The sequence below is a fragment of the Schistocerca americana genome, chromosome 2 (genome assembly GCF_021461395.2).
Source record: "Schistocerca americana isolate TAMUIC-IGC-003095 chromosome 2, iqSchAmer2.1, whole genome shotgun sequence".
In the NCBI taxonomy this organism is placed as follows: Eukaryota; Metazoa; Arthropoda; class Insecta; order Orthoptera; family Acrididae; genus Schistocerca; species Schistocerca americana.
In genome coordinates, this window is record NC_060120.1 from 1,008,843,195 (window position 1) to 1,008,865,251 (window position 22,057).

Consider the following 22,057-nt stretch of genomic DNA (forward strand, 5'->3'; position numbering starts at 1 on the left):
CACTGTCACTCTTGCTTTTAATTTCACCGAAAGCTGTTTTGTCTTTTCTATGCTGAGTGAGTCCTCCGACAGTCATATCTTTTTCGATTTCTTCACATTTTTGTGCAGTGATTTCGTCTTAGCTTCTCTACACTTACGATTTATTTCACCCCTAAGTGACTTGTATTTCTAAATTCCTCCCAGCATTTTTTTACCGCCTTCTTTCAACAATAAACTAATGTTTTACTTCTATAGCCCATGGTTTCTTCGCAGTTACCTTCCTTATAGCCATGTTTTTCTTTCCAACTTCTTTGATTGCCCTTTTCACAGCTGCCTACTGAGCTATTCCTTATCGCAGTATCAATAATCTCAGAAAACTTCAAGCGTATCTCATTTTTCCTTCGTACTTCCGTATCACACTTCATTGCGCTTTGATTCTTCCTGAACAGTCTGTTATACTTCAACCCACTCTTCATCGGTACTAATTCGCGATCTGAGATTATACCTGCTCCTGGATGTGCCTTATAATCCAGTATCCGATTTCGGAATGTCTACCTGACCATCATCTAATTTAACTGAAATATTCTTGTATCTCCCCTTTTGTCCAATTTATCTATGTCTAGATACATTGAAAACCACTGAGAAATGCATGGCAGAGGGTACGTAACGTGGCATCACATTTTAGGGTCTTTTTCCGTCCCAGTTGGGTATGGAGGGTGGGAAGAATGACTGTATAACTTCCTACGTCCTCGTTGTAATTGGTCTAATCTTGTCTTTGTGGTCCCTAGATGAACTATACCTAGGAGGCTGTACTTTATTTCCAGATCCCACTGTACTGGTTCTTATAACTCTGTAGGTAGTGTTTAGTGAAATAATTGACGTCTTGTCTCAAATCCTTGACTATTTAGGTATTCCAACCTATATTTGAAGTTCTCCAGTGTGTGAAACAAACCGGTGCCCACTCTCGACGTTCTCCTTGTATATTTTCTATAGCTCCTCTTGGTCGTATTTGAGCACTATTCTAAGATTAGAGGCACAAGTAAGCAGTATCTATTGTAAACTGACAGAATTGGTTGCTTGACGTTTGTAGGAATTCGTGCATATTTAAAGACATCGAAATGCGAAGAATGCAACAAGTGCCGTCGTCTTATCTCAGCAAAATATCTTGCCGAGAACCAGAGAAAGTTCTGCTTCTACCTAAAATCGCTAAGCTGGTCGAAGGCTGCTACGCAGACAACAGACATTCGGCGAATAGTCTGGTGTGGCGGAATAATTCAGGAGAAAGAATTTTTAAACATCGCTTTTAAGAAACCACCGCACAAACATACCGAGATTTGACCATCGCAGAGCCTCTCGTAAGGAGGACATAGTAATGTGCATCCTTGGCGTAGAGAAACAAATGAAGTATAATACAAACACGTTGTCAGGTCCGGATAGAATAGAAAAGAAGATTGAGGATCTCTTAAACAACGATCAGTTTAGCTTTTGGAAAGGTAAAGGCACAAGAGAGGCAGTTCTGACGTTGCAGTTGATAATGGAAGCAAGAGTAGAGAAATATGTAAAGGTTTTTTAAATTACCGTTACCAGTCACAAACTTTGTTAACTATTGTATTATTTATTAAACGACATGTTTCGAGGGAATACCTCATCTTCAGGCTAAATGGCATTACAAAAAATTTTATAATAATGTCATACTGATGTTACATAGTCTTTTCGTAAATGCTATGGTTGTCCTGTGGAAGAAGAGAAAACTTAGTAAGAGGCGCTGTTACTTTGGAAGCTGGACTGGTGTTTGCATGAAAATGTTTTGTAACTGTCTCTCACTTTGTCCTTCTGCCACGGTTACAGGATTTGTCGACCTGGAAAAATCGTTCGATATTCTCAAACGGGGCACGATATTGGACATCCTGAGAAATGTAGGGGTAACCTGTAGGGAAAGTCTGGCAATATACGATATGGACAAAAGCCAAGAGGGAAAAATAAGAGTCGAAGATTAAGAGCGAAGTGCTAGAATCAAAAAGAATGTAAGATAGGGATGACGTTTTTCGCCCCTCCTCTTTAAGCTGTACATCGAAGAAGCAATGACGGAAATAAAACAAAGGTGAAAGTATATCAACGATAAGATTCGCTGATGACATTATTATCTTCAGTGAAAGTGAAGAAGAGTTACAGGATGTCTTGAATGGAGTGAACGGTCTAATGAGGACCGAATATGGACTGAGAGTAAATCGAAGAAAGCCAAATTTAATAATAAGTAGCAGAAATGGGATCATCAAGAAACTTAACATCAGAATTGGTGATTACGAAGTACAGTGAATGAAAGTAACGAATTCTGCTACCTAGGCACTAAAATATCCCACGACGGACGGAGCAACGAGAACATCAAAAGCAGACTAGCACTGACAAAAAGGGCATTTGTGGCCAGGAGAAATCTGCTAGTTTCAGACAAAGGCTTTAGTTTGAGGAAGAAATTTCTGAGGATGTACGCTTGGGGCACAACATTGTTTGGTGCTGAAACACGGACTGTGGGAAAATTAGAAAAGGATTTGGTCCTACAGAAGAATCATAAAAATTAAGTGAACTGATAAGGTAAGGAGTGAAGACGTTCTTCAGAGAATCGGCGAGGAAAGGAATATATAGGAAACATTGGCAAGAGGAAGGAACAGGATTACAGGACATCTGTTAAGACATCACAGAACAACTTTCACTAGAGGAAGCTGTAGCGGGTAAAAACTGTAGAGAAAAACAGGGATTGGAATACATCGGAATCAATTGAGGGGTAGCTTACAGGTGCTAACCTACCCTGAGATGGCATGGGATTTCGTGGCGAGCCGTATCAAACGAGCCAAAAGTCTAATGACTCAAACAAAAGGTAGATGCGGATGTAGACGTAGAAGTAAGTGAATTTAGATATCTCTGCGTAACATAATTTACACTGTGGTCTAGGTATAGCATCTCTGGCTACTAATCAAATATCCTGGATTCGAACCAAAACTCCGCTACAATTGGGAGTAAAAATAGTCATCGATGGCAAACGAACATTTCCGGTATAAAAAGGCAGTCTCTTTCTGCCAATGCCGTTGTAGAGGCCAGAGCAGCAGACAGAGTTTTAGATCAACCTCCTGCCTCTAAAATTTGGAAGCATCGCTATGATCAAAGACTGTGAAAGCCACTCCAATAACGGCACATTGTGTGTGTTCTGTTGAAAAATTGGCGAAACATTCCAGATTCTTTTATCATTCGGCTGCCAGGGCGATGATACCCACGACAAAAAAATTAAACAAGCAACGTTAATTATACATTGTAGGAGCCGCAGCGTGCAATGTCAGAAGTTTTAATGTGGTAGGGGAGATAGAAACTCCGAAAACGCAAGTGAAAAGGCTTAATGTACATATATTTGGGGTCAGTGAAGTGTAATGGAAAGGTGTGCATGGGGGCTTAATTAAATATAATTGAAAATATTTTTTGTTTTTAGTAGCTGTATGACCGATTACGCTGTTTCGTAAACGGTTGGCCCTGACTAGTATTATTACGCTATCTGACTGCAAAGAACAAAAACAAAGAATGAAATGAAAATTTTCATAAACACAGTTAATTAATTAAGTCCCCAGCAACTATAAAACCTACAAAACCAAAGCACAAATGTAATTGTTCTGTGTGTGGGAGTGTGACTCAACGTACACATCTGGCACGGTTCTTCTTCAACAAGACAAGAAATTTCAAATACCATTTATACTGACGTGATAAAAGAAAATTACAAATACTATAATTGCGTAAGGAAAGCAGAATTAAACTCTAATACAAGAACACACGCCAGATGCTTTGTTGACTGAACCTGTAATAACGCATTATTTAGGACACTAAAATAAAAACAAACTGAGTTAATTACCTCATTTATATTGATGAAAATCATTCTAATCCTTACATTATCTCAACCAGAACTCTCCAATATCACATCTCAGCAAGCACTGCCTAATAGCACATCTCAACAAACACTCTCTGCTACAACATCTCAGCACAGACTACCACGAGACCTCGACAGGCACTGACTGCTACGAGTTCTTAACAGGCACTGACTTCTACGAGCTCTCGACAAGCACTGACTACTACGAGCTCTCTCCAAGCACTGTCTAGTACGAGTTCTTAACAGGCACTGACTACTACGAGCTCTCTCCAAGCACTGACTACTACGAGTTCTTAACAAGCACTGTGGAGGCGGCTTAATAATACTCTTTGGCGCAATCTCTGGCGCAGTGGCTCAGTGTAGCCACCTTTCATATGCCCCTCCTCCACAGGCCAGAATTTGATGGTATTTTAGCCAGCATTGGTGGTGAAAATACCACCAAATTCGTCCAGAAAAATACAGACAGAAATAAAAGATAATATTAATACCTAAATATCACATAATTAGTTAAAATTTTGGCTTTGCACTGACCTTTCAATAACCTAATATATAAAATACAGTAGGCAATACAAATTCTTTTCATACATGTGGCTTTACATAATAGTTTACACAATACATGAAAAATCAGTTTATACAAATGTTCACATAAAATACTTTTAATTATTCAAAAAAAAAAAAAATAGTTGATAACTCCAGCCCAGCAATGGTCCACAGGTGCAAACACCAACAAGTGACATCATTTCAGCAGAAGCAGTCCATCAGTTGCACCCAGCAATGTTGAGCAGGTGCAGACACCAACAAGTGACATCATTTCAGTAGAAGCAGTCCATCAGTTGCACCCAGCAATGTTGAGCAGGTGCAGACACCAACAAGTGACATCATTTCAGCAGAAACAGTTCTAACAGTGGCACCCAGCAATGTTGAGTAGGTGCAGACAGCAACAAGTGACTTCATTTCCATACAAGTAGTCCATCAGTTGCACCTAGCAATGATGAGCAGGTCCAGAGAGCAGTCCATGATATTCACTATCACTGATCACACTGTTCATCAGAGTATATAAGCACAAATTAAACATGTCCTAGTGGCACCAATCATGTAGAAAAAGTACAAGTAACAGTCCATAATATTCACTATCACTGATCACACAGTTCATCAGCAGAAATTAAACATGTCCTAGTGGCACCAATCATGAAGAAAAAGTACAAGTAACAGTCCATAGTATTCACTATCACTGATCACACAGTTCATCAGCAGAAATTAATCATTCCTAAGTGTCACACATTATGTTGAAAAAGTGCAGGTAACAGTTCATAATATTTACCCTCACTAATCAGACAGTTCAGGCATGAACAATGGTTTGAATGCACATACAAATGCTTTTACACTAAACATACAAATCATAACAAACACACAAATGATGTCAGATAATTTTCATATTAACTATTACAAATACTCAAATACTAGTAAACCTATAATATTTATGGGTGTCAGTGCAAGCCACTACAAACAAACAAAATAATATGTACGAGATAGGTGGGTAGGATTAGGAAAGGAAAACACACAAAACACACTCATTCATCTTTCATCCACTTTAAGTACTACTGTGTAATTGAATGGTGTTAACTGTGTAAATGTAATTCTGTCAAAATCTGATGTTCATCATGTGTATCAAGTAGTAGTGGCAGCAATGTATAACAGTCAATAATAGTTAGGTCAACATCATAGTCATCATGTCAAGACCAATGTTTGCCAAGCCAGATCAAATGTACTGTTGTTGAACAACTGTCAGTGAGCCAAGATATGCAAATACTTTCTCTCTTCAAAAAAAAGTATATACTGCTTAGTGATTTAACAAAGTGTGTGTACAGACTATCTTCCTTCTACTCTAGTGTTCTAGTCTGCTATCTTCATCCTCCTTGTTCCATAAGACCAACAAAAAAATTATGCACCTCACTTACTTTACCTCTTATCCACCAAAACTCCAATAATCATCAACTTCACACAATCTCAATAATACCTCAATAATACCTCTTCAATACGTCGATACATATAAACCTTATTGACATATATGCTCCTCACTTACTTTACCTCTTATCCACCAAAACTCCAATAATCATCAACTTCACACAATCTTAATAATACCTCAATAATATCTCTTCAACACATCGATACATATAAACCTTATTACCAATATCATTTCACTTCCACAACAACTCTTTCCTCTAGTCAGTCTCCTCGAACAAGTACAGATAAAATCCTAGTGCAAACTTCAGTTCATCCTCCCATACAATCTGAAGACACATTGTCAACACACAACCTCTGTGTAATCCATCTAACCCAAATCTTCTACTCATTATGAATTATAAACAAAAGAAATGCATACATGACCTCTAACAGACTTAGTTCGAATAACTCTCAGTAATTAAGTACGATTACGGAATGTGAATGATCACAATATTTCACAGTGTGTACACCACTTCAAGAATTATGGCAGAAGCAAACTTGTGGAGTATTTTTTGTGTCAAGTGTCACTTCCTATTTCAATTGCTCACGAAGAATGCAGTGTAATAATTGTTAATGGTCTACACCTAGTAATGGTATGTCATGTCGTTAGCTTCCTTCCTATTAGCATAAAGTTATACAGCTTCCATAAAACCTCAGCTCATGTGACTTCTATGAAGTTTCTTGTACTAATGTCGTTCGTCAAATTATAGCAGTTCATTTTCTTATCTTAAAAATATAAGGCACTGAGCGTAAGCAAAACAAGCAATAGCGAGTAAATATACCAGTAGAGAACAGAATGTCAACAAGTGTATGCAGCACAATTCTTACAACGAGGCTCTGCCTAGCGAACAATCTATAATTAATCTAATAGTGTGACCTAAACTCTCTGTTTGTACACAGTATATCAGCATTTTATACACCAAATTAAAGAGTAGTTATGACAACATAACAGAAACGTGTAAATATGCAATCCACACGCATAGCAGCAAACATATGTTATCTAACATAATAAACAGGTCATTAGCAAATAAATGTTCATATGTCATCTTAATAAGTAAACATGAAGGCGCAAGCAGATAAATCACAAAGTATAACTTACATACATAATCACAGTCAGCACAATTAATCAGGTTACAATTATAATATAAATAAATGAGCACAGCAGGCACATAATTAAAAAATATGACATCAGTGAAAAAGCAGTGCAGCCAAGCGATGCATAATATACACAAGTCACAACCCAGTTCATTAATAATCATTGTCAAATCAGTTAACGTACGCAAGCACGCCGCTTCACAAGTAAATTCATAGAACATGAAATTAGCACAAAGTATGAATCACGTAATCGCGAGCAGCAAATTACGTCTAAAGTACGTACCTAAGTGGAAATATGTTACCTGAAAAATGAACTCAATTAATAGTTACCCTTTTTAGTTTATTAGTTTCTTCTTCGAAATGACATTCTTCCTGAAATTTTCTCGATAGCAAGTCGTCTTAACGTCGGAGACACACAGAATTTACCTGAAGTTCTTAAATATTTTATAGAACCGTATCCTGAAAAATACTGAATGTTAATAACATAATTCATCAAGTCACTATAGCTTTATACTGAATTTAATCGGAGAAATTAAACTGTGTATTTGTTTACGGCTGTCAGTGCATTCGCACTGAGCGCTCGATCAGCTGTAGGCGCGTGACGTTGTTCGCGGTCAACGACTGCCTTGTGCGGCGCGCAGACTTGACTGTTGCTTTGAGTATGTGCCGCCGCCAAAACACAGCGCGGTATCCTTGTATTCTCCGCATGTTTACATGTAGCTGTTAGTTTCTCACAAGTATGTCATTCCACAAAAATTTTGACGTTTGATATATGATGTATTCCCTTAGAGCGTCGTGATTTAAGAGTTTCTACTTCAACAGTGTTATCATGTATAATTTTGCGAATTCTATATGGACCGTTATAAAGCAGAAAAAATTTGCGACACAAACCTTTTCCCTTGTGAGACAAACGGTGAGACTTAATTAACACCTTCTGACCAACTGACAAGATTTTTAAACGACCAGGATGTTTAGCTGATTTCTCTCTCCTAGCAGCCGCAGATGCAATATTTCGTAGAGCCAGGTTGACAACTTCAGAATGCCGCAGTTTCCGTGAAGGCGGAAAAGGAACGATTTCAGATATGCAATTTGTCGGTGCTTTGTTTTTTAATACCAGGATAGGCGGTAAAGAAGTTGAATCATTAGAGAGTTCATTCAGAATGTTTTGAAAAATATGAAGATACTGATCCCACGTTCTGTGATTCTGATGACAATAAAGACGACACAATTTATTGATTTCCTTCATCCATCTCTCTGAAGCGTTAGATTGAGGGTGAAAAAGTGTAATGAAAATTGGTTTAATTTTACGACGCTGTAGAGTACGAAGCCAAATTTTAGAACGAAACTGTGATCCATTATCTGATATAACCTTATCAACATGACCAACTTCTTTAAGAAAATGTTTGATGAAAGCGTTAGATACTGAACGAGCTGTTGCTTTGCGTAAAGGTGTAAAACACACATATTTTGATGTCAACTCCACTGCTACGAAAATGTACGCAAAACCATTAGTAGAACGAACCACTGGACCTAACAAATCGACTGCAGCCATCTCCTTTAATTTCGCTGGAATGATAGGAAACAACGGTGCTCTGTGAGAAACTGTTGGCGGCTTAGCCTTTTGACATAATTTGCATTTGGCCAGAACAGATCGAATACGTTTTTCCATATTACTGAAGTAGCAATTTTCTCGTAATTTATGAAAGCATTTTCTGGGACCAAAGTGTGCATAACTGAAATACGTATACCAAATCAGCTTATTAACCCACTCATCAGGAATACAAACTAACCAAACAGAGTTGTCGACCGATTTTCGTTTAAAAAGAATGTCATTGCGAACTAAATAATGCTGTCTAATCGCTACGCTTTCCTTTCTCCTCCACTTCTCCTTAATGTCCTTCCAGATTGGATCCTTATTTTGCTCCTTAGCGATGTCCTGGAGCGAAGACGAAATAAAGTTCTCAAACGCAACACCTTGAATATACATCAAACTATAATTGTTTTCCTTGCAGTCCTCTTCAGCACTTTGTTTCAAACCCATAGGTGCACGTGATAAAGCATCAGCAACAATATTTGAAGAACTCTGTATGTAAACAATACTAAAGTCAAATTCCTGTAGGTACAACGCCCATCGTGACAATCTGCCGTGAGTTAATTTTGTTGACATAAGAAATTCCAGAGCTCGATGATCGGTGTAAACCTTAGTATGTCTGCCAAACAAAAATGTCCGAAATTTTGTAAAAGCCCAAACAACAGCCAAAGCTTCAAGTTCCGTAATCGAATAATTCTTTTCTGATTTAGAAAGAACACGACTTCCAAATGCAATAGTTTTCTGTACTACAACGCCGTCTTCTTCTATCTCTTGAAATAAATGTGCACCTAGGCCTTTGTATGATGAGTCCGTCGCCAAACAAAAATCTTTAGATAAACCCGGATGTGAAAGAAGTGGAGCAGCAACTAAAGCATCACGAAGTTGTTCAAATTTTGACTGAGCTTCCTCATCCCAACACCAATTAGATTTATTTCCAGATAGTTCACGTAAACGAGGTGTGGCCAAATCGTCCAATCTAACAAAGCGTCTAAGAAAATTACAGACACCAAGGAAGCTACGAACATCACGTTTCGTGGTAGGAACAGCATAGTTACGAATAGCGTCTAATTTTTCTGAATCAGGAAGAATACCTTCTGTAGAAATAATGTGACCGAGAAATTTCACCTGTGAACGACCAAATTCAGATTTTTCTAAGTTCACTGTAATGCCAAATTTAGCAAAAATACGTAATGATGAATCCAAAATTTTGTTGTGCTCACTCCAAGAACGTTTAGCAATAAGAATGTCGTCAACATAAGAAGTAATATTGTCACGAAGATAAACAGGTAAAATTTCGTTTAAACTACGAATGAATGCAGCAGATATAGTAAGTCCAAACGGTAAATTCCAAAGTCACTTTTAGGTACAATTAGTCATATCAGGTTATTGTTTACTTACTCACTAGATAGATTGATAGTCGAAGAGTTGGTTTGACAGGTGCAAAGAATAGTAAACGAGTAGGCAGCGGTACAGAAAACTAAAAGAGAAATAGCACCACTACAGCTCGGGGCCCTATGCTCGCTACGGCACATATTCACTTAGAGTAGTGAACCCCTGAGGACATTAATAGCCGCACATAATTTCCAGTTTGTGTCTTTGTGGCACGTCTGGCGGACGTGCGTACGTAAATTGATCTAACCATGCACATGGATGTATGTCATTCTTAGAATTGCGGAAGATCTTAAATTTCCGGACAGTCAAAAAGTGTTTATAGTCAAAGTTTTCGCCTCGTGGCGACAATGACCTACCGCGTCTGTCCCAGTCCGAATGTCGATTATTGTCAAGTTCGCGCGCCTGGCGCTCTCTTGTGGCATCCCGTAAATGAAACAAATTATTTTCTTCAAACCCCTCTGCTATCTGTGCTGTCTTTTCCTACAATTTCGCCTTCGATCTGTTTGACTTGCATTCGTAATGCCTCAACTTCCCTTTTAACGCGTTCATTAAATTTTCCCTGATTTTCAACATGCTTATTTATGTTCTGGTACTCTTTGGTTTCTGCAAATGGCAATGGTGCTGTATCATCTGAATCTCTGTCCACATGTAAACTAAGATTTGTCAATTTATCTGATATCTCCTCAACTCTTTCCGCTAAATCACCTATTTTTTTCTTTCTGTTTATTTACGTCTTCCGTAAGTGTCGCGACTAGGGTTTCAGTATTGACACATTTGGTAGTTAACTGTTCATATTGTTGTGTTAGATTATTTATTCTGTCATTTGGTACGGATTCCTCGATTCTCTCAAATATTTCTTTCTTATCGTGTGCACGTTGTAAATTTAACTCTGAAAATTTTTGTACTATCACGCGATCTCTTTCTTCCTGTTCTCTATCCTGTTCCCTTTGTCTAATCTCTACTGTAATTAATCTATTATTGTGAGAATTCAAAATCGGTTGTACTTCTTCACTGATTTCTTTCTTTAATTCATCTTTCATATTTTTGAAACATGTCCCTATTCGTAAGTCTAACCGTGTTTCCAAAGTTCCCATCTCTGTTTTATATTCAGATCGTAAAGTTCCCATCTCTGTATTAAATTCAGATCCTAACCGTGTTTCCATTGTTCCCATATCAGTTTTTAATTCAGATCGTAAAGTTCCCATCTCTGTTTTAATTGTTCCTATCTCTGTTTTAATTGTTCCCATTTGTGATCCCAAATTTAATATTGCATCCATCAACTGCTCCATATTAACTGGTTCAAAATTCTTTTCGCCCCGAACATTTCCCGCAAAACCAGTTTCCTTCGTCATAGCTGTAAAGCTATATGTGTTCGATACTATTTCAGAATCTTCGATCGTTAATCTCGTATTCTGTGAATTTTCTGATTGAGAAAAATTTTGAAATGGTTCCGGACTATTTTCCCGACTTATTACATTGTTTTCCACTTCATTATTCATCACACTGTTCTCCTGTGTTGGCGAGTTCGCCATGTCAACCATTTCGTCATTCTCACTATTCATCATTTTCGCCTTTTTCATCGACCGCGTAATCATTTACAAAACATAAAAAAAAAAAATTCGTCACTGTACGAAAATTACACACAATGACTCTTTATCTCCAACAATACCATTTACATGCAATGTCTCCCTCAAACACGATCAATCGAACAATTGAAATAATTGCACTAGATTGTCAAACGCGTATACAAGACAACAATTTAAATTTTTAAAAAATACCATTAGAAGAATGACAGTTACCAAATCTACACATGCAATACAGACTACAATTACTAAACTCAAATTACTACAACAATACTACGGTCTACTATTTTTACAATCAGAAGAATTCCAAGGGACGATCCTAAGCAGCGGTCGCCACGTGCATAGGGGCTTAATTAAATATAATTGAAAATATTTTTTGTTTTTAGTAGCTGTATGACCGATTACGCTGTTTCGTTAACGGTTGGCCCTGACTAGTATTATTACGCTATCTGACTGCAAAGAACAACAACAAAGAATGAAATGAAAATTTTCATAAACACAGTTAATTAATTAAGTCCCCAGCAACTATAAAACCTACAAAACCAAAGCACAAATGTAATTGTTCTGTGTGTGGGAGTGTGACTCAACGTACACATCTGGCACGGTTCTTCTTCAACAAGACAAGAAATTTCAAATACCATTTATACTGACGTGATAATAGAAAATTACAAATACTAAATTGCGTAAGGAAAGCAGAATTAAACTCTAATACAAGAACACACGCCAGATGCTTTGTTGACTGAACCTGTAATAACGCATTATTTAGGACACTAAAATAAAAACAAACTGAGTTAATTACCTCATTTATATTGATGAAAATCATTCTAATCCTTACATTATCTCAACCAGAACTCTCCAATATCACATCTCAGCAAGCACTGCCTAATAGCACATCTCAACAAACACTCTCTGCTACAACATCTCAGCACAGACTACCACGAGACTTCGACAGGCACTGACTGCTACGAGTTCTTAACAGGCACTGACTTCTACGAGCTCTCGACAAGCACTGACTACTATGAGCTCTCTCCAAGCACTGTCTAGTACGAGTTCTTAACAGGCACTGACTACTACGAGCTCTCTCCAAGCACTGACTACTACGAGTTCTTAACAAGCACTGTGGAGGCGGCTTAATAATATTCTTTGGCGCAATCTCTGGCGCAGTGGCTCAGTGTAGCCACCTTTCAGGTGATACGGGTTCCTGGTCAACACATATATAGGGTAACATCAAAAGAAGTAGAAAATGGTGTAAAAGTTAGTAGGAATAGAGCAGATAGGGAGTTGCAGTGAACAGTTTAGTGAGAGGATTAATCTTTCGATAATCAACTGCAAGGTAACACGGAGAACAGTAATTTCGGAGTACATAATGACGAAGCAGAAGTAAAGGAGTTGAAGTATATCAGGGCAATGAATGAGTATTACAGTGTGTCAAGGGAAGCGAAAATGTAATAAATGAAGGGGACTGGTACGCTGCAGTATGGAAGGGAAGTGAAGAAAGAGATACGGGAGGCAATGCACTTGATAGTAGAACGGAATGAAGAGGTTTTTTTTTCAAAAACGCGTTTTCTGTGCAGTTGTGCTCTCGGTACTTCGTTGTATGTCCCTAGACCTATTACATGTGTCAAGTCCTGCAGAAACTGTGTCAACATTCATTACTAGAAGGTGCATGGTCTTAATGCTAGCAGTGCTTCCTGCAGTATTTCTGTCAGATTTTAAAGATGCTGCGAAAACACTGTAAGGTCTACAAATGCTGTATGATCCAAGTGTCGCATCTCAAACAGCTATTACAAATTCTTAATCTGAAACAGAAGAGTGGAAAAAATGTTGATGTGTTCAAAAGAGGAAAAAACGTGGCACACGTATGATATGCCATACTTCAGCTGAAAGGCCAGCCTTGTTTGTCAGTTACGAAATAGTGATATCTGTTGATGATTTTTTCACTTCTTCCTGAACAACACTCGGAGCCTTACAGTAAATTTTTACGACTAATGATAGCATTAATGGAGTTGTGTAAGAAATAGCAGACAATACTGAGGGATTTTTTTATGAATTTAGTTTTGTTATTATCTTGCACAGAATTCTAAGAAAAGTGAGAAATGGTTTTGTCCGCTACAGTTTTAATAGTTAACATATAGCAGCTGTATTTCCGTACTTGTATTAGGTTAAATAAAATGTATGGTATTGTATTAAAGAGACTTGGTACAAAAAATTCTTAGTGGCCCTCAGAACCAGCCGGTTTCCTGGTATGAGAGTTAGCCATATCGGACCAGGCTGTAGACTGATGTCTCCCCTCCCATAAGAAAAGAAAAGGCACAATACGTCTGCAGAACTGAGTCAGTCTCTCTTGTTTAACTAGAGATTTGATATGAGATGAGGTGCTCGTTTCAAGCCAAACTAGGCTCCTTTTTCTCGTCGCCACCCACACCTCGAGCCAGTTTCTGGGAGATCTGGGCTGACGTCGTTTACCTGCGACCGCAGACTAGCAAGTTCGCCGTCCGCGTGGCGCTCCATCCTCCCTTTGTTCCGTGTCGGTCGGCATTCTCACGCGGACCACGCGCGCCGGCTAACGAAGGCGCGACCGCCGGCTTCTCGCACGCGCGCCTCCGCTGGCGACGCTGAAGGCCCAGGGACACAGGGGGCCGTCCCCTGCCGGCCGTGGCAGGGGGTCTGTAGCCGTGACAGGCCCGGCCGCGGCCCGCTTTGTTGTTGATCGTGGCATTCAGGCTAGTGCAACTCTCGTTGCTCCTGCTTGATTGCATAGTAATGACCTAAACAACAGTCTGCAAATGAGATTACTCAGAAAACACTTATGCGTCCGATCTTAGAATATTACTGAAGCACGTCGGACGCACACCAGATAAGACTAACAGTGTAGAGATCCACTTACATAAGTTTTTCTTTTATTACTCGGTAACGTGTAAACTCTGCCATAGCAGGTCCCAACCTTGGTTGAGAAAGGAAGAGGGGGAGGGGCATCATCTCGTTAAAAAAAAACCTTGGATTAACTGGCCCAGGTGACAATACCTCGTGAGGGCTGAATTGCCCCCTCTGTTTATTGATTGGATAGCCACTGAATTGCTATTTATTTATTTAATGCGATAATAATAATTATTAAAATGTGGCAATTTTATTTAAGCACCGTTTTTTTTACTCTTTCGATTGTTGCGAGTCAGCGATAGTGCAATGCTGCTCACTTTGGATAATACACATTTTGTAAGAATTATTTGGTCCAGGAAACACTTTTGCGATCACGGTTGCGATTTAGACGGTATTCGCATAATTGTACTGATTAAAAGTTATCGTTTCCGAAAGACGCAGGTTCGATTAAAGCTGTGTGCACTTTTGTGCGTATAATGAAAATATTCATAACACGTCGCGTAACAAAAACAAACATGCGAATCACAACCGTGATAAAACGAAGAAAATATATGATAACATAAATGTTCTTCGCTGTTATTCAGGACAGGCTCAGATTAGACCTTGCAATTTTTGGTTATAGGAAATCACAAGACGTTACACTTTAGAGATATTTGTTTTGAATAACTTGTATTTACCTTCTCTCACGCTCTCTCCTTTTTACAGCCTTTATACCTTCACATCGATTAAGGAACTTTTCCTTCCTTACCGACCAGTACGTGAACAAAATTCAGACTCAACAAAATGTCTTACAACGAATTATTACATGCTTAACCCTTAACAATCATACACAGTTTCGTAGTACAAACAATGCTAATTTATTCCGTGCACTAGAAAGTCTTTGATACACTGAGTACAAAAACGAAAGTAATAAAATTATAATTACATTTTTAATATCATGAATACTTCTTTAAATCATGAAAATAAGGTTTGACATCGTCGTAATATTAATTCTCATCGTTGTAGCACTACAGGTGAAGCAGCGGTAACTAGTATCAACTTAATGCACGGTGCAAATGATGCTTTAGTTTGATCAAGATCGAAGACTCGTGGACGAAACCAATCATAGTCTCGTTTTTCGTCCGTGATACTGCGATGTGGAATGGAAATGGAAGGACAGCCACATCATTATATTTCCTGAACGTCTAATGACTGAGAATATTGACGTCACCTCCTGGAGTAAGAAATTCGAGACGTAAACTGCTCCCCTGTTCGCATCTTCCACTTCCAGGTGGGAAGTATTTCTGGGAGCGAGAGGGGGGGGGGGGGCGGATATCAAAGGAGATGTCATTTAGATATCAGCATCAGGACATGGAACGTAAGAACGCTTCGAAGAGAAGGAAATGTGAAAAATTTGAAAAGAGTAATCGACAAATACGAAGAGAATATAATCGGTTGAAGGAAGGTGAGGAAGGTAGACAGTTGTAAAATAGTGGCAAGTAATTACGCATTTTTTTATAACGGTGGAAAAATTTTGAAAGTGGTATGTCAATAACAATGGATAATGAAATAGTGCAAAGTATGACTAAAGTGTTGAGGCATATTGAGCGTGTAATGTTTGCGAAAATAATTGCAGAATCAATGGACTTTCTGATAGTTGAGTCGTACAGGCCAAGATTAGTCCCTGACTACGAAGAAGAGGAGCAAATGTACGATGAAACAGAAGACATCACCGCTCTGAAGGCAGAGGAAGAGCAAACATCGTAATTATGGGTGACTGGAATAGTATGGTTGGACAAGGTAGTGAAGCAAACAACCAAAGACAATATGGCCTAGGAGAAAGAAACGACAGAGGGGAGACGCCAATGGAATTCTGTCACCCAAAAATCTGGGTGTTGGTGGCCACTTGGTTCAAGAAAAAAAAAAGACTACTTGTATACATGGAAGCGCCTAGTAGATGGCTACAGTTTCACATGAACTACGGATATCAGATAGACTACATTCTCGTCAAACAGAGGTTTAGGGACAGCTTGAAAGATGACAAGACTATCCTGGATGCTGATGTCGACTCGAACCACAACCTTATGGTTACAAACATCAGTAAAAGGTCGAAGTATTTCCAACAGCGTGGGAGAAGAAAGCGGGGCCTTTAAAAACTAAGAGGCAGTAAAAGAAGTTTTGGTGTAACGATTTAGTGAAGTGAGAGGTTAGAATACAAGTGCGTAATTCGAGTGGTGAAAAGTTAATCTGGTTTTGTTGAATACTTTAAAGAGTGAAGTTGGGAGTGAAGCAAATAGAAAGAGGTGCCTCATAGCGTTCAGGGCTGAAAAGAAAGTCAATATGCATTCGGTGTGTCTGACAGGGGGTCTCAGCCGAGATGTAGAGGCAGCCTTGTCTGCATTTATAGACGGTGTAGGGTGCAGTCGTCTCCAAGTTGTAACTCTCATCAGCACCAACGATGCCTGTCCAAGGGTTCTAAGGCCATCTTCGGTTCTCACATGCGGCTGGCAGAGCTGGTGAAAGCTGCTGGAATTGCGCATTGGGTGAAAAAGAACTTGCAATATTCAACTTTGTTCCCGGAGTTGATCGGGGCCCATTGGTTTGGAACCGAATGATGAATCTCAGTCAAAGGATTCAACGATTTTGTGACGGCCTTGGTTGCAGATTTCTAGATCAGCGTTATCGTGAGGGGAATTGCAGGACTCCCCTTCGTAGGTAAGGATGCACTACACAGAGGTAGCAGCTACTCGTGGAGTGCACATGGGGATTTCTTAGGCTAGGCGTCAGTCGCTACGCAAATAGGGACATCAACGCGGTTAGGTTAAAGACACTTCGATTGTCAAAATGTTACCGGTAAACTGCCCTCCAGGGAAGAACTGATGCTCAAATTTATTCCTGAGACCGAGAGCTGGCTAAAACCTGAAGTAGAAAGATCTGAGATCTTTAGCGAGGGATGGAACTTATATCGGAATGGCAGATTAGATGCCATAGCACGTGGAGAGTTCATTGCAGTTGACAAAAATATTGTCTCTGTTGAGGCTGAAACTGAATGTAACAGTGAAGTTACGTTGTCGCCTATAACAGGTCTAAATGAAACCAAGTTAATTGTTGGATGCTTTTACCGGCCATCCGATTTCGCTGCGGCAGTTCTAGCCTCATTCAAAGTAAGTCTACTCTCAGTAGCGCTTATGTGTCCAGATCGTGCAATACTGTTTGGAGACGATTTTAGCCTATCGACTATACACTGGGACGTTTGTGGATTCGTTGCAGAGGGTGCAGGTGAAATGTTTTGCGAAGTACTTTTGAACACGTTTTCCGATAACTGTATTGAAACCGGCCGCTGTGGCCAAGCGGTTCTAACCACTTCAGTCCAGAACCGCGCTGCTGCAACGGTCGCAGGTTCGAATCCTGCCTCTGGCATGGATCTGTGTGATGTTCTTAGTTAGGTTTAAGTAGTTCTAAGTCTAGGGGACTGATGAACTGAGATGGTAAGTCCCATAGCGTTTAGAGCCATTTGAATCATTTTTGAACTGTATTGAACAGCTAATTCGGCAGCAGATATGCAAAAGAAATATTGAAACCTTTTGGCTACAGACACCTTATCGGTAGCATCAGTACAGGCATGAGGACTAGTGACAGTGCGGTCATCATAGCAAGTATGGGTATGGAAGTTAATAAATCGGTCAAGAAGTCTTGCCTATTGTTTCTGCGAAAAAGAGCAGATAAGCAGTTGTTATAATCCAATTTATTTATTAATTTATTTATTGTTCCGTGGGACCACATTAAGGAGAAGTCTCCATGGTCATGGAACGAGTCAATACATGAAATTATAACGCGATAGTGTAAACAGATAAAATGAAATATGAGAAACATATTCAGGCGACAATTCGTAAGTTTAAATAAAGAAAATCAACAATTTAACAATGAAATTTGCTTAATTTTTCAGCTCTTCCAGGAGCTCCTCGACAGAATAGAAGGAGTGAGCCATGAGGAAACTCTTCAGTTTAGACTTAAAAGTGTTTGGGCTACTGCTAAGATGTTTGAGTTCTTGTGGTAGCTTATTGAAAATGGATGCAGAAGAATATTGCACTCCTTTCTGCACAAGAGTCATGGAAGTGCATTCCACATGCAGATTGGATTTCTGCCTAGTATTAACTGAGTGAAAGCTGCTAACTCTTGGGAATAAGCTAATATTGCTAACAACAAACGACATTAAAGAAAATATATACTGTGAGGGCAATGTCAGAATTCCCAGACAATTGAATAGGGGTCGACAAGAGGTTCTAGAACTTACACCACACATAGCTCGAACAGCCCGTTTTTGAGCCAAATGTACCCTTCTTGAAACAGGAGAATCACCCCAAAAAATAATACCATAGGATATAAGCGTATGAAAATATGCGAAGTAGACTACTTTTCGTGTTGAACTGTAACTTATTTCAGATACTGTTCTAATGGTAAATAAAGCAGTATTTAGTTTCTGAACAAGATCCTGAACATGGGCTTTCCACAACAGCTGACTATCTATCTGAACGCCTAGGATCTTGAACTGATCCGTCTCGCTTATAATATGCCCAATCTGTCTGATCAAAATATCGGTTCTTGTTGAATTGTGAGCTAGAAACTGTAAAAACTGAGTCTTACTGTGATTTAGCATCAAATTATTTGCCACAAGCCACGAACTTATTTCATGAACTACATTATTTGATACTGTTTCAATATTACACACAAGATCCTTCACTACCAAGCTGGTGTCATCAGCAAACAGAAAAATTTTTGAATCACCTGTAATACTAGAAGGCATATCATTTATATAAATAAGAAACAGCAGTGGCCCCAGCACCGACCCTTGGGGAATGCCCCTCTTAACAGTGCCCCATTGGGACTGAACATCATTACCACTCTCAATATTGCGGGGAATTTCCTTCTGCTTTCTGTTCTTAAAGTAAGAGGCGAACCAATTGTAAGCTACTCCCCTTACTCCATAATGGTCCAACTTCTGCAGTAATATATTGCGGTCAACACAGTCAAAAGCCTTCGTTAAATCAAAGAAAACACCTAACGTTCGCAGCCTTTTATTTAATTCGTCCAAAACCTCACAGAGAAAAGAGAATATAGCATTTTCAGTTGTTAAGCCATTTCTAAAACCAAACTGTACATTTGACAGCAAATTATGTGAATTTAAATGCTCCAGTAACCTTGTATATACAACCCTCTCGATAATTTTAGCAAACACCGATGGCATAGAAATAGTCTACAATTGTCAACATTATTCCTGTCTCCCTTTTTATAAAGTGGCTTCACTAACGAGTACTTTAATCGGTCAGGAAACCGACCACTCCGAAAGGAAAAGTTACAGATATAGCTAAGTACTGGGCTAACATACATAGAACAATACTTCAGTATTCTGCTAGATACCCCGTCATATCTATGAGAGTTCTTGGTCTTGGCTGATTTAATTATTAACTCAATCTCCCTCTTGTCAGTGTCATGGAGGAGCATTTCAGGTAACAGTCGCGGAACACTTTTTTCTACGAGCGCTATATGATTCCCTGTTGGGACTAGGTTTCTATTTAGTTCACCTGCTGTATTCAGAAAGTGATTATACTGTACATATATGCGACTTATCAGTAACACGGACATTCCCACTACGCACTGATTCAATATCCTCGACCTGTATCTACAGACCAGCCACTTCCTTCACGACTGACCATATGGTTTTAATTTTATCCTGAGACTTACCTATTCTATCTGCGTACCACATATTTTTGCCTTCCTACTAACTTTTTAAGCACCTTACAATACTGTTTGTAATGGGCTGCTGCATTTAGATTGTGACTGTTTCTAACGTTTTGATATGATTGCCACTTTGTTCTAAAAGATATTCTTTCCCCTTTAGTCAGCCATCCAGGCAGCCTGCTTGTGCTAGTACCCTGTTTTGAATGTTCTAACGGAAAGCAACTTTCAAACAGCACGATAAAAGTCTTGAGGAAAGCATTATATTTATCGTCTACTGTATCAACGCTATAAACATCTTGCCACTCTTGTTCCTTGATAAGGTTTACAAAGGTCTCTACAGCAACTGGATCAGCTTTCATAAGAAGTTGATAACTATACTTAACATCTGTTGCAGCACACAAATCTTTTAGAGTTAAAATTTGTGCATCATGATCTGAAAGGCCATTCACCTTTTTGCTAACAGAATGCCCTTCTAGTAATGAGGAACGAACAAAAATATTGTCTATGGTTGTTCTTCTGTTCTCTTGCACTCTCGTTGGAAGGAATACGGTTTGCATAAGATTATATGAATTAAGGAGGTCTACCAGCATCCTTTTCCTTGCACAATCACTTATACAATTAATATTGAAATCACCACATATAACTAACTTTTTGTATTTCCTATAAAGTGAACCAAGAACTTCCTCTAGCTTTAGCAAAAATGTTGTGAAATCGGAGTCTGGGGATCTATAAATAACAACAGTAAGAACTTTAGCTCCACTAAATATAGCCACACCTGCAGAACATTCAAACACCTTTTCAGTGCAGTACTTTGAAACATCAATTGACTCAAATGGGATACCGTTTTTTACATACATGGCTACTCCCACACACCGCAAAGAGCTCCTAGAAAAGCTGCCAGTCAACCTGTATCCTGGTAAAGGAAGCCTCTGAATTATCTCCTTATTTAAGAAGTGGTTAGATATACCAATAATTTCTGAGTCAACATCTATAAGCTGTTCACTAACTTTATCTCTAATACCTTGTATATTTTGATGAAATATACTAATTCCCTCATTAATCGGATACCTAAGCTTTGTCGAAAGTGGTTTCTTTGTTAGAGAGACTTCCATTAAGCAATTTGGATAATCAATTGACCTATATAGTTCCTGTATGTTGGATATAGCGGGACTATGGACAAAGTTTAAACACATTGTAAATCGTGCCATATGTAAATGTCGTGTGACTAGGGCCTACCCTCGGGTAGACCGGTTGCAGGGTGCAAGTCTTTCGATATGACGCCACTTCGGCGACTTGCGCGTCGATGGGGATGAAATGATGATTAGGACAACACACCACACAGTCCCTGAGAGGAGAAAATCTCCGAGGCAGCTGGGAATCGAACCCTGGCCCATAGGAATGACATTCTGACGCGCAATGGTGCCATGAAGAAGTATGTTCCTGGCAAGTTGATTACGGATGGAATATAGCCACCGTGGTTTCGCAACGAAATTCGGAAAATGATGAGGCAGCAAAGGCTGCTGCACTTTTGTTTCAAAAGAAAACGCTCAAACGACGACAAGAAAAATTAAGGAAAGATTCGTACGTCTGTGAGAAGATCAATTCGCAAAGATACAACAACCAACACAGTCATACCTTAGCAAAATATCTGAATGAAAACCCGAGAGAGTTTTCGTCCAGATATTTTGCTAAGGTATGACTGTGTTGGTTGTTGTATGTTGTGGGCCTCTTCCAGGCACTTAAATGTGATTTGCAGAGTATCCATGTAGATGTAGATGTATGTGTAGGTGTGAAATTGCTATGTGAGTCTAAGGCTGGTCGCCTGTTGAACACCCTGGTGTGGCAGTAAAAGATAGCAAAACGAGAGCCGAAGTTTCGAGCTCTGCTTTTAAGAAATCGTTACGCAGTAGACTC